Source organism: Octodon degus, unplaced genomic scaffold, assembly GCF_000260255.1.
Source record: "Octodon degus isolate 3935 unplaced genomic scaffold, OctDeg1.0 scaffold00088, whole genome shotgun sequence".
Taxonomy (NCBI): Eukaryota; Metazoa; Chordata; class Mammalia; order Rodentia; family Octodontidae; genus Octodon; species Octodon degus.
Window position 1 is genome coordinate 9,450,907 of NW_004524664.1, and position 12,888 is coordinate 9,463,794.

The window sequence follows — 12,888 nt, forward strand, 5'->3', positions numbered from 1 at the left end:
TGTGTGGAACCGGGGATTGAACTCAGACCCTTGCACTTGTGCACTTGCCAGGGAAGCACTTATTCTACTGAGCCATCTCCCCGGCCCCTTGCTGCTGTCTTTAAATGTTTTGTTAAACAGTCACTGTATTTATACACAACCAACCTCTTCAGTTCAGCCAATGAGAATACCTCATTCTGTTTTATGAAATGAGATGTTGTCTGACTATATTGAATAAAGTGCCGGGCTGATAACTCAGTGGTCTAAGAGCCTGCCTGGCAAGCGCGAGGACCCAGGTTTGATCCCTGGTACCACATGCTGTGCTGGCCCAGCAGTAAGCCAGCCACCAAAACCAGGCATGGTGGCGCAGACCTGTAATCCCAGCACTGGGGAGGCTGAGATAGGAGGATCACTATGAGTCTGAGCTGTGTAGCGAGACCCTGTACCAAATACATAAGTAGAACTGAATAAAGTCAGTGAGGAACATTGAGCCATAGGCTAGGGGTGTATTTCAGTGATAGAGCCACTGCTCAGTATGTATAAGGCCCTGAGTTTGATCCCAAAAACCACACAAAGACACAAGATCACTACACAAAGCTGTGATTCTATCCTTTGCCAAGAAATATGTAAGAGGTCATTATGGTAAGACTTGCCTCATATGACTGTGGGGGCTGAGAAATCCTTTGACTTGCCCAATGGAAGCTGGAATACCAGGGACGCTGGTAGTATGATTCAGGTTTAGTCGGAAGAACCACTTGTGTAAGCCTCAGAGTCCCAAGGCCCACCACTGGGGTGCTGCTATCAAAAGATGTGAGAGAGTAAATGATCCACTCCCCAAAAAGGCAGATCCTTTCCTGTGACCAGCAGTCACAGCATATTAAAAAAGCAAAAGACTTGAAACAGTATGTTAAAAAATCTTTTTGCTAATATAATTACACTATATACATATATACTTTTTTATGATCCAAGAATCACCAAAATTCTCTAAGAAAGTTAAGTTGGAAAACTTAGTTCTTAAAAATATATAATACCACGCTTTAATTTTTGGTAGTTTAAGGAGTAGCCATGGCAAAACAAATCGTACCAGAAACTGAATTTTACCTTACTTTATATCTCTGCTTTGTTTAAAAGAAGAATTTATAGTAGTGCCAAATAAACCAAATATTTACAGTGTGGATATTAAGATCTTGCCTCTAAAGGAAGATTCAGTGTAGATGGTGTAAACATCATTGTGTTTTCATTAAAGACAAAGAACAGCAAAGGAGTCCTTAATTATTGGGGCTGAGAGCGTAGATACATTGTATACATGTACCAACTCTTTAGGAGGCGTGTCATTAATATGTACCACAAACATGTACTGCTGAAAATTAAAATTTAAAGAACTGCTTGTGTCTGGGGGTGTAGCTCAGTGGTGGAACACTTGCTTAGTACGAGCAAGGTCCAAGAGCCTTCATCTCTGGCACCACAAAAAAAAAAAAAAAAAAAAAAAAAAATCTTAAACTCTGTTGCATTGTCTCATATTTTGTAATAACATTATTGCTATTTTAATATCCTTATATGTGCATTTTTGATAAAGCAAATAATTATATTAATGTTATTGACCAGGATTTTCACTGAATAAGAGAGCTATATAAAGTTTCTTATTAAAGAAAGATAAGCCTAAAATCAGTGAAAATTCAGTAGCAATGGGATTTCACCGCACTTACTATAACCTTTCGATCAAATGTCCCCTTCAAGGTCACCAGGGCTCTAAGAGGAATGTTTGACTCTGTCTTGCTGTTCTGGAAAGCAAGGGAACATTCCACAAAGGACGCAGAAGCCCAAAATGAAAGGATTCCAGTCGGCAAAAGATGGGACAATTTGAATTTGACAACAGAATAAAACTCACCGAGTCGACGAAGTTCCCTGAGATCATGTGGCACTGATAAGGACTGCCATGAGGAAATGTCAGGCATGCCTCAACTGTCACCAGGCACTAAATTCATTAGCAACACTGGTAAGGAGGAAAACTCAAGTCCTTATTCTGCTTTTCCTGTATAAATTGTATTTCAGGATGATCAATACACTAGTTGCTACAAGAAAGTGCCATTTAAAGCGTGTTCCAGATTAAAAATAGAAAAAGGAAATATTAAATGAGAAAATTACAATTTTGTAACTCTAATGCAGTAATAAAATTATGCAATGGCCCTCTGTGGCAGCTAAAGCCGCTTGGGAAGGACTGATGAAATCTAGGACACGTCAGGCTATCAATAAAAGCTCACAACTAATCCTATCTCTTTAAAGGAAATGGGGGGCTGAGGAGATGGCTCACTGGAATAAGCGCTTCCCTGGCAAGTGCAAGGGCCTGAGTTCAATCCCTGATCCCTCAAAAAAAAAAAAAAAAAAAAAAAAAAAGGAAAATAAAGGAAATGGGGGCGAAGGAGGAAGGACTTACACCTTTTAAGTGTGAGAAATAAGGCTGGGGATGAGGCTTAGGACTAGAGCACTTGTCTAATGTGGGGGGCCCTGCATTTGGGCCCCAGTACTACAAATGACATCCCTATCAACAACAATAAAACTATCATAAAGCCTTAAAAACTCAAGAGTTATAACTAACCGCAAAATATTAAGAAAAAAAATCATGCCAAGGAATGATAAATGAAGAATTGGGTGCAACATGTCCAGGGTGGGGTTTTTTTTTGTTTTATTTTGTTTGTTTAGACATTTTGCTGAGCATAGAAATAAGGCAATTGCCAGAGAGGAGCGCGGCAATACAGAGAACATTTAAGGACGAACTGAGCATGCGTGCAATATAGGGAATGATGGAAGAGAGAAGATAAAGGGCTTACAACTTGCACAGGGTCCTCAATCAAAAGCAGGTGGACAGGCTCTACCACTGTGGGTGGGAGAGCCAGTGGTTCAGAAGATCTGGGCTCAGGGGTAGCTCGGCAGCATAAGCACCTGCCTGACAAGCTCAAGGTCCTGAGTTTGATCTGTGGTCCCACATGCTGTGCCAGCCTGGAACCTGGGTAGGCCATGCTGGCCACCAAAACTGGGCATTGGTGGCACACACTTGTAATCCCAGTGCTGAGGAGGCTGAGACAGGAGGATCACTACAAGTCAGAGCTGCATAGCGTGTCCCTGTAACTAGAATTAAAGAAAAAAAATCAGTAGATCAGTGATAGTGAACCTATCAGAAAGGGCGCCCAAACTGCGACCCCAAGCCCAATTATTTATCACACAGAGCCTGCTGATGGACAGGTTTGCCTGTCTGCTGTGGGACAGTGCCACAGGCTCACCGCCACTGTCTAGGTCGTGCGCTACCCTAATAAATGATGCTCGTAGAAATGTCAAACTAAGCAGAGTGGTTTTAGAAGTACATTGGGGACGCCATGGATTTCCACCACAATGTCTGGATCTAGTCAAATTTTCAACATGGATATACCTTTTGTTGTTTTAATGGGCATTTCATGCGTAAAAGATTCTTACCTTTATAGCTCTTTGCAGTTTTTCAAAGGATTTTGTTCACTGTGATTCATTTGGTGCAGCCAGGCATGGTGGCTCAAACCTGCAATCCCAGCACTTGGGAGGCTAAGGCAGGAGAACGCCATGAGTTCAAGGTGCTTGCCTACAAATTTTAAGAACACGGTTTTAGTATAATAGTAATTTAAAATAATTAGTATATTCTTTACCCCAAACCAACCTTTCTAATCAATATTAAAGTTCTGCAGCTTCAGCCATGGTGGTGCGCACCTGTAACTCCAGCCCTTGAGAAGCTGAGGAAGGAGGAACACTGTGAGTTCAAGGCCAGCCTGGGATATAAAGTGAGCTCAGGACCAGCAAACAACATAGTGAGATGCTGTCTCAAACAAAACAAAACCTAAAGAACGATGTAATGGTTACCTCAGGCTGGATTTTATTGTCATTGTTGTTTCAGACAAGGTCTTGCTTTGTAGTTCAGCCTGGCCTTGAACTCACTGTGTAGGCCAGGTTGGCCTCAAGCTCACCGCAACCCTCCTGCCTCAGCCCTCCCCAGTGCTGGGATTACAGGCATTCACCACCACACTCCGGGGCTCCCTGAAGCCAGGCCGTCTTGCCACCACAGTATGGCAATCACTGACATGATGAGTTTTGCAAAACAGAAAGAATTTTTGGCCTAGCCAAACATGAGATGGGAGGCCCAAGTCTCAAGTCGGCCTTCTCAAGAACAAGGCCTGCAGGGAGGGGGTTCTGGCATACAGAAGCAGGGTAGTACGAGCAGTGGGGCAATGTGACCGGAGGGGAGGAAGAAAGGAGGCATCAGTGATCTGTGTACTCAGGATCCAACTCCTGGCTCTTCACAGGATGGGAGCTCCAGAAATGGCAGTGCGGGGGGCTCTGACCTTGGACTGTCAGCCTCTGAAGTCAGCCAGTCATCTGTCAGACAGTAGCACACTCACAGGTAGGGCCAGTGGTTTCAACTACCACAGAGTTCCTGAAAACTAGCTTGGGAAGCCATGGCTGTCGTGAGCCACACGTCGGAGGTGTTTTCTGTGGCAAAGCTGACAGCCATGTTTTCCCCAGATGCACAGCCACTAGGAGTGGTGATAGAACTAAGTGAAGCTCCATGGATCACTTCCGTCTTCCTCAGTTTCTTTTTTCTTTTTCTTTTTTTCACTACTAGGGATTGAACTCAGGATTTTCACACTCTGCTAACCCCTGGGTGTTCTTATTTTTCATTTTGACACAGGTCTCCCTAAATTACTAACGCTTGGCTCGCACTTGATCCTCCTGTCTCAGCCGATCGGAGTGCTGGGATTCCAGGTGTGCCCACCACAACCACCTTCAGTTTCAATTCTTCACGGAACTGGGAGGCTGAAGCAAAGAATTGTACTGGCCTTTCCCATTTGGTCTGGAATCAGAAAAGTAGCTTACGGAAAGCAATAATTATCTTCTAGAGTGTTTCAAAATCTCATTGTTAATTATGTTTGGCTTACTGAAGTCTTGACAGTCAATGTAGGAATAGAGTCAGGCTTTCATTACATTAGTTGTTGGGGAATGAAGGGAGCAGACACTTCTCTTACTTTCTCTCACTTCTGTTTTTCCCTATAAAGAAGTTTTTCACCCCAAACTGCTCATCATATAGTCTTTGGAAAGTGGGGAACTTTAGTGTTTGGTCACAAATTCCCTAGAACTCGTTATAGTTTTCTATTTTTCCTTCAAAAATATTTTAAGGGCTGAGGAGATGGCTCAGTGGAGTAAGTGCTTCTCTGGCAAGTGCAAGGGCCTAAGTTCAATCCCCGGTTCCATAAATAAATAAATAAATAAATAGACATAAAATTTAATCTATTTATACACAAAGCTACTCATACATATTTTATATGAATATGAGGCTATAATCATATATGTGAGGAGATTGAAAAATACAGTGAATGCTAAAATTTAAATAAAAATTTATTAAGGTAAAATTTTTTTTTTGTTGCTTTTCGTTTGTTTTTGAGATGAGGTTTTGCTTTGTATAGACTGGCTCTGAGCTGACTATGTAGGCCAGACTGGTCTTGAACTTACAGCAGTTCTACTGCCTCAGTCTCCTGAGAATTAGGATTACAGACTAATGACACTAATGAGAATTAGTTTGTAATCCTAATTCTCATTAGTGTCATTATGCCCAGCTTCATAAGTGTCTAGTTGCATTACTATGGTTGCTTCTATGTCCTGAATCAATTCAAAACATTTACCTTTCATGGTCAGTTTGACTCTGGGGGAGAGTGGAAGTTGCAGGGTGTAAGGTGAGGACTCCCCATAATGTTTCTATGGGCCCTCCCTTCTGTCGCATGGCACTGAGAAGTGCATTCACCAAATTCTTGATTACAATTTGTAAAAGTGTTCATGAAAGGACACTCAAGACCTGTTTCATAAGGTGGCAAGAATGATGGGGTGTATGTGTTCAAAGTGAGCAGGTCAAATTTTGAAGGGGATTACTGGCAATGTGTCTTTTTTATAACAAATTTTTAAAAATTTAAATAGTCACAGCATTTTTGATCACCCTTATATATGATTGATGAAAAAATGTTTTGCTTTGTCCATATTTTCTTCCTATGCAAGTGTTCTTGCACCTCCACATACACGTGAATCTATATGGACAAAGCATTTGTAAAGCAGTGCCTTATGATCCGTGGCTAATGGCATCCCTGTGCGTCACATGCACCATTCAGCAGTGTCACCTGGCTGAACTTCATGTCATTCTCTTCAGAAAACACGGCTAGAAGATTCCATGGTGTGTCTGCATTGTTGAGCCCCTTTGTTTTCAGGTTTTCGTTTTGTGAGTAGAGGGGCAATGAACTTATTTTTCTTACGGCCTTGAATGCATGTCTTTACATATGGTTGTAGAAAAGTGACAGTCTTAGCAGTACAGCTGGCATTGAATTAATTTATTCCTTTAAGAGATGCTGCCCGATTGCTTTCCAAAAACTGGAAGAGGGTAGCCAAGGAGAGGAAGGCAGATATGGAAAGAAATGCCTACCCCAAGAATTTAAATTATGCGGACGGAATGTGGGAACAGGTACAGAATACAGACCAATACAGAAGATATTGGGGTTTTATTTTGTTGTTGTTCGTTTTCTTGAGACAAGGTCTTACTATGCAGTCTAGGCTAGCCCCAAACTCACAGCAATCTTCCTGCCTCAGCCTCCGCAGCCTGGGACTGCAGGCATGATACAGGCATGGGCCACCACACCCAGCCGGTGATATTGGTTTTAGTTCTCCTAGGACTGTGCACTCCTGTAGCTCAGTGCCTTGATCTCTGATGAGTGTCATTTACACAGTGTTCAGAGACAGTGTCATTTCAGGATTATGTAACTGCATGATTTGGAAAGAAAGGGTGGAGTGTTAAAAAGCACAGCCTTTGGAGTTGCACAGAATCAGATTTAAGTACCAACTCTCTCAGATTTCTGCTAAGCCCATGGGCAAGTTACTCAACTCTTAAAGTTCAGTTTCCTTATCTATAAAATGGAGATAATAATGTCCGTCTCAGAAGCCTGCTGCAAGGAGGAAATGAACAGCCTTCAGTAGAGGGCCTGGAGCTCAGTCAGAGGGGCAGATTGTTATCAAATGCCGTCATTATGGCTCTGCCTCACAGCTACAGGTGCCGCTATGCCCCCCCCCCAGAAAGCCTATTGGAGGCAGGAAGCATATCTAATTTATCTTTGCATCTTTATGTGTTTAATCTCTAACTCCATTTTCCTTCCTACTTACTGCCTTGTGTCTTTCAATCAGTTAAGCACTGAATAAAATAAAAGCAATAACAAAAAAAATTTATTATGAGTAATTTCAGGCTTACACTACAGTAGACAAGTCAAAGAAGCAAAGAAAAGGAGAAAAAAATGACTGAGACCCTTCCATTCCCTCCAAAGCCATTCCCCCAACTGCAAGCTTCTCCTAGTAGGCTCGTGTCTGTTACTTTCTTGTTGCTGAAACAAAATACCAGACATCTACAAGTTAAAGCAGGAAAGGCTTATTTTAGCTCACAGTTTCCAGAGGTTTCAGTCCATAGTTGGCTGTCTCTGAGGCAGAGCAACATGGCAGAAGTGCAACAGTCCATGGTATGGCAGACAGAGGCAGCACATCTTCCTTCTTCTTTCCCTTTGTCTTCTTTTTCTGTTTTTTTTTGTGTGCGTTGTTTTTTTTTGTTTTTGTTTTTGTTTTTGTTTGTTTTTGAGACAGGGTCTCACTACATAGTTCAGGCTAGCTTTGAACTCACTACATAGACCATGGTGGCCTCAAATTCATGGCCATCCTCCTGCCTCAGTCTCCCAAGTGCTAGGATTATAGGTATGTGCCACCACACCTGGCCTTTCCCTTTTAATTCTATCCAGGCCTCAAGCCTATTGGTCAGTGCCACCCAATACTTAGGATGGGTCTTCCCACTTTGCACCCTGGCAAACCCAGAACAGTACTAAACTGATCAGTAGACTAATCCAGTATCATACACCCAAGATCTGGTCACTCCACAGGCCTTACCTGTAAGTGCATGAGGCTTTGGAGGGGACATCTAGATATAAGCCTTATAAGAGCTTGCTACAGGTTAAATATGAAATGTTCTTCAAAGGCCTATTTATTGAAGGCTTGGTTCCCAGTCAGCAGAGTCACTGGGAGGTAGGGCCAAGTGGGAGGAAATCAGAATGTTGGATGTGTGCCCTCAAAGTGAGTATCAGAATACCAGCCCCCTTCTTTCTGCTTCCTGGCTGTAACAAGGTGATCAGGTTCTTATGTCCTGAGGATGGTGCTCCTATCCATCCTGTGGATGCTGCCTCACCACAGGCTTCAAGGTCGTGTGGCCCAAGATTAGGGACTGACACCTCCACCTCCAAGACCATGAACCAAAGTAAACCTTTCCTCTTTATAAGATGATAATTTCAGGGTTTTGTTTTTAAATACTACAAAAAGGACTAACATAAAATGCCCTTGTAACAGGTCTACTGTCTTTCAGTAGAACTAAACCTTTAACTCATGGGCTTTTGGGGGTCATTGAACATCCAAACAACAGTATTTGCCCATTCATCAGCTGGAAGATTTCAGGATGTTTCACTAGCTTTTACGAATAATACAATTGTAAACATTTATACCCAAGTTTTTGCTTGCACACAGATTTTTTAGTTTTCTTGGCTATATACCTTGAGTTATATGTTCAATGCTGTGTTAGCATTAACTGTCTGAGAAACTGTCAAAATAAAACTCTCAGCATGTTTTATTTATGGGCCAAATTACATGAACATCCGTCTGACAGATGTTTGCTCAAATTTCCTCAATTACCCTAAGCACATCTTTTAGAACTCTGTGTATTGAAAATAAGATTGAATATTGCATTTGGTTGAGCTACATCTTATTCATCTTTATTTTTGCAGTTTTAGAAATTAAAGTGAGGGCCTTGTGGATGTCGGATAAGTACACTATCACTGAGCCTCAGTCTCACCTGAAATTTATTTTATTTTATTTTTGAGACAGGATTTCACTTCACCCCAAGGTTGGCCTGGAACTTGTAATGATCCTCCTGCCTCAGTTTCCCAATTGCTGGGAGCCCAGGGGTATGCCACCATGCCTACCACTAGCTGAGGTGCTAAGCCAGGCATTGTGGTACATGTCTATAACCCCAGAACTCAAGAGGCTAAGGCAGGAGAATGGTGAGTTTGAGGTCAGCCTGGGTTATGTATGAAGTTCAAGGCCTGCACTATATAGTGAAATCTTATCTAAAAATAAAAATTAAAAAAAAACCTTAGTACCTGTGTCAGTTCTCCCTCCATTCCATTTTTTCTTTCATGACAGCTACTTGTGAAAGAAATGGAGTAATTTGCAGTATTTTCCACACCCGTAGTGAGATCCGTGACACTGTCTTAGCTTGGTGTCTTCTGTTCTTTTCCTTTATGCTCACCATCTGCTAGCAGATCTGGTGGCAGTTTGGTTACCTTTAGAGTCAAGTAGTATGCCAGGATAGTTCACAGGGAGTACGTACTTCCAATCCTGTTACCTCAGGCAACAGGCATTGGTTGGTTGTCTCACTGCCAGTAATGTGAACTTAAATCAGTGGGTTCAGACTTTCTTGGCACAATCTAGTCGTTGCAAAGTTCCTATCAAGCTTTCATGTTGTAACTTGAGCAGCCTTTGCTGCCTGCTGCCTTATCCCAACGCTTCACAGCGAGGAGAAAACAATGGCTTTCTTTCTTTTTTCTTAATAAATAATTTTTTTATTCATTTTAATGAGAAAAAATAAAATAGCAATCAGTTTCAAAACAGATTAGTAGGACAGTTACAATAACTAATACATTGCATATGGTTGTCTTCGTAGTAGTTATTCAGAGGACAAGATGCAGACATGATATCTTGTCTAAACAATATTAGTACAAACCTTTCTTCTCAATGAAACCTTTTTTTCTCTTCTCAAGAGAAAGTAGCTGTATATCTATATCTATCCTGTCTTGTATATGCATATATGTTTTTTTTTACAACAAAACAATAATTTTCTAATTCTCCAATTCTCTTGCGTTTATCACCCCTACAAACAATTTAGGTACCCTGAAATATTTAGTGGACTAAATGCTTCATTTCTTCCTTTTATTTACCCACTTTCAAAATATGATCAAAATATGAATGATGAGGGATTTTGCTGTTAGTATCATCATGAATCCACTGGTTTGTATTTACTTATTTATTTTTATGTATTTAGTACGGGGTCTCCAGGGCCTACATGGTTTCACTATGTAGATTGGACTCAAAGTGATTCTCCTGTTGTCGGCCTTCCAAGTGCTGGGATTACGGGTGCGTACCCCAAGGGCGGGGCCAGCACTGCACACCGGGGATCTTGTTTGTATATATTTAATGTGTGTAATTCATGGTATTTGTTTCCTGCTCAAATTGTTCCATCTTTGGCCAAAGCATACAATTTCAACTTGATTCTTGGATTCTTTTGGCATCTACTTTGCTTCCTGGCACAACAAAATGCCAGGCTCATCTTGTGTGATTGCTAGGCAGTTCCAAAATTAGGCATTCCCTAAGAAAATTACAACTAGTCCCTGTTTGTGAGAAGGGCATTTCCATGGGAACTGGGTCAGTGAGGATGCTCACAGCTCATCGCTTCTTGGCCTTTTTAGTGGATGAAAACAGTATATATGTATTCATGTATATTTATAACAGCATATGCAAAAATGTAGTATATATGTATATGTATTGTGTACAGTGAGAAAATTAATTCATACTGAATTGCCCATTCAAATTTCAGATTACACAATTTGTACTAATTTCACTTATTTGATAATTATCTTTAATTGAAGCTTTAGCTACTAACCTTAGATTTTTGCTTATTTCTGTCTTATATATGTTAGATGCAATATGCAAAATAGCATCCAAATTATCATAACAACATACTACTACTAAATGTAGCTTATTTCTTTGCCATTTTCTTTATTCCTTAGCATATGCCACATTGACATATAGTCAAAGTAATGAGCCTTAAAGTCAGTTTCTATTTAAAGAGAAGAAAAATAAAATAGAGTTTCAAAACGGGCTTACAGGAGAGTAACAATAGTTAATGCCTTGTGTCTTGTAAAAGCTCCATGGTAGTTACTCACAGTACATTTTTTGAGCTCTTTATATATTCTAGGGATTAGCATGCTCACTAAAGAGTAGGTAGCAAAGGTTTGTCCCATTCTGTAGTTTGTCCCTTTACTGTTATTTCCTTTGCTGTGCAGTCACTTTTTAATTTGATATCTTGGAATACCATTTCTTGATTATTATTGTTGTTTCTTGTACAAACTGGAGTTCCGTGCAGAAAGTCTTGCCTATGCCTTTGTCTTCAAGAATTTCACTTATTTTATTTTGTAACAGATTGTTTCTGGGAAAAAAAAGATTAAGTGTTTCTATTTTAATATTTAGGTCTTTGATCTATGGCGATTTTAATTTAGTAAATGGTGAGACATATGGGTCTAGATTCAGTTTTCTGTATGTGGATAGCTCGTTTTCCCCAGCATCATTTGTGAAAGAACTTGCGTTTCCTCCAGTGTATATTTTTGACCTTGTTTGTCAAAGATCGGGCAGCTGAATGCCTTAGGTTGTTTTTGAATTCTCTATTCCGTTTTATTGATCTGCATGTGTTTAGCTATTTTGTTTTTAAGAATAATTATACATGCCTTCAATCCCCAGTGCAAAAAAAAAAAAAAAAGTGAAACACTAAGATGATTCCAAACTCAAAAACTATGAGTGCAGTATGCAGAGAAGTCTAGCCTCTACTGCATTCCTTCCCTCTGTTCTTACACAGGGTTTTTATTAGTTTGTAATTCACACACCTTTGCTTCTTCCCTCACATGTAGGGGAATGCACACACCGTTGTCCTGCTTGCCCAGGTGTCTTGCAAGAAGGGCAAAGCTCACGCACGCGGCCTCCGGCCTGCTTTTTCCACTTAGTTCATCCTGGGGTTGGCGAGGGCTTCCCTTCCCCACACGGCTGCAGAGAGCTGAAGTGCGTGGAGGAGAGCGTTATTCAGCCAGCTCTCGGGGTACCTCCGTGCGGGTTTAGCAAGCATTTATTGCATGACCACATTTTCCCAGGCCGTCTTTAAAATGGTTAAAGACACGGTCGCCACTTCAGGAAACTCGTGTACAGAGGGTGAACGACAACACAAGTACTTCCCTCACCCCCAAGTGAGAGCTTGGATCCAAGTGGAGCCCAAGGAGCAGGGCACCAAGGAAGAAGCGCTCACACACGGGAAGACACAGTAACGGCCTGCTGATCGCATCTTGCTCGCCTGGGTCTTTGACGCGAAAGTACGCAGAGACAAAATTACCGAGAGAATCGTGAGCGCCACCAATCGGTGAGAGAAGGGAAGGCAACATGAAAGAGGCCGAGAGGGGCCGGTCTGCCCACGCAGCTCCCGCGGGAAGAACCGCGACTTAAACCAGGAGCCTCGCTTAGCAAAGATGCGTGTGAACACCTTTGTACAACTTTCCCACGAGTATCCTTGTAATAAAAGTGCTCACATGTATGTAAATCCAGGGCGTCTCACAGGAAGCCCAACGGGCAGGGCCTGCCGTTTACCACCCATATTTTTTCTTCCCAGCGCAGAGCCGAAAACGACAGGGGTAAGGGTAGGAGCTTACAGAACCCTCGGGGAGGCCCGAGCGTAAGAGAGAACCTGAGGAGGCCAGAAGCTGACTCTTGCCGGTCTCAAGAAGTTTAGCCATAGTGTTTCCAAAATTTCAATAAAAGTTGATCCTCCACGTTCATGTCAGATGGGTAATGTGCCCACGTCGTAACAAGGTTTGAGGGAGGCACATCTCATGTATTGTAAGACATGAACACCCAATCATCACGCTTATGAACCGAAGGATCGAGTTTGAAATGCCGTTGAGAATATCCAAATATAGGCCACCAATTTCACACAAAGGGTGACTATCATAGTGCAGG

The 12,888-nt window shown here is 41.7% G+C and overlaps 1 non-coding gene across 1 annotated transcript; it reads right to left on the reverse strand.

Annotated features, from left to right (window-relative positions):
• Positions 1-12,707: 12,707 nt before the first annotated feature.
• Positions 12,708-12,812, reverse strand: LOC111818360. Its single transcript, XR_002822377.1, has one exon. It is a non-coding gene; the product is annotated as a small nucleolar RNA U13 (small nucleolar RNA).
• Positions 12,813-12,888: the final 76 nt, after the last annotated feature.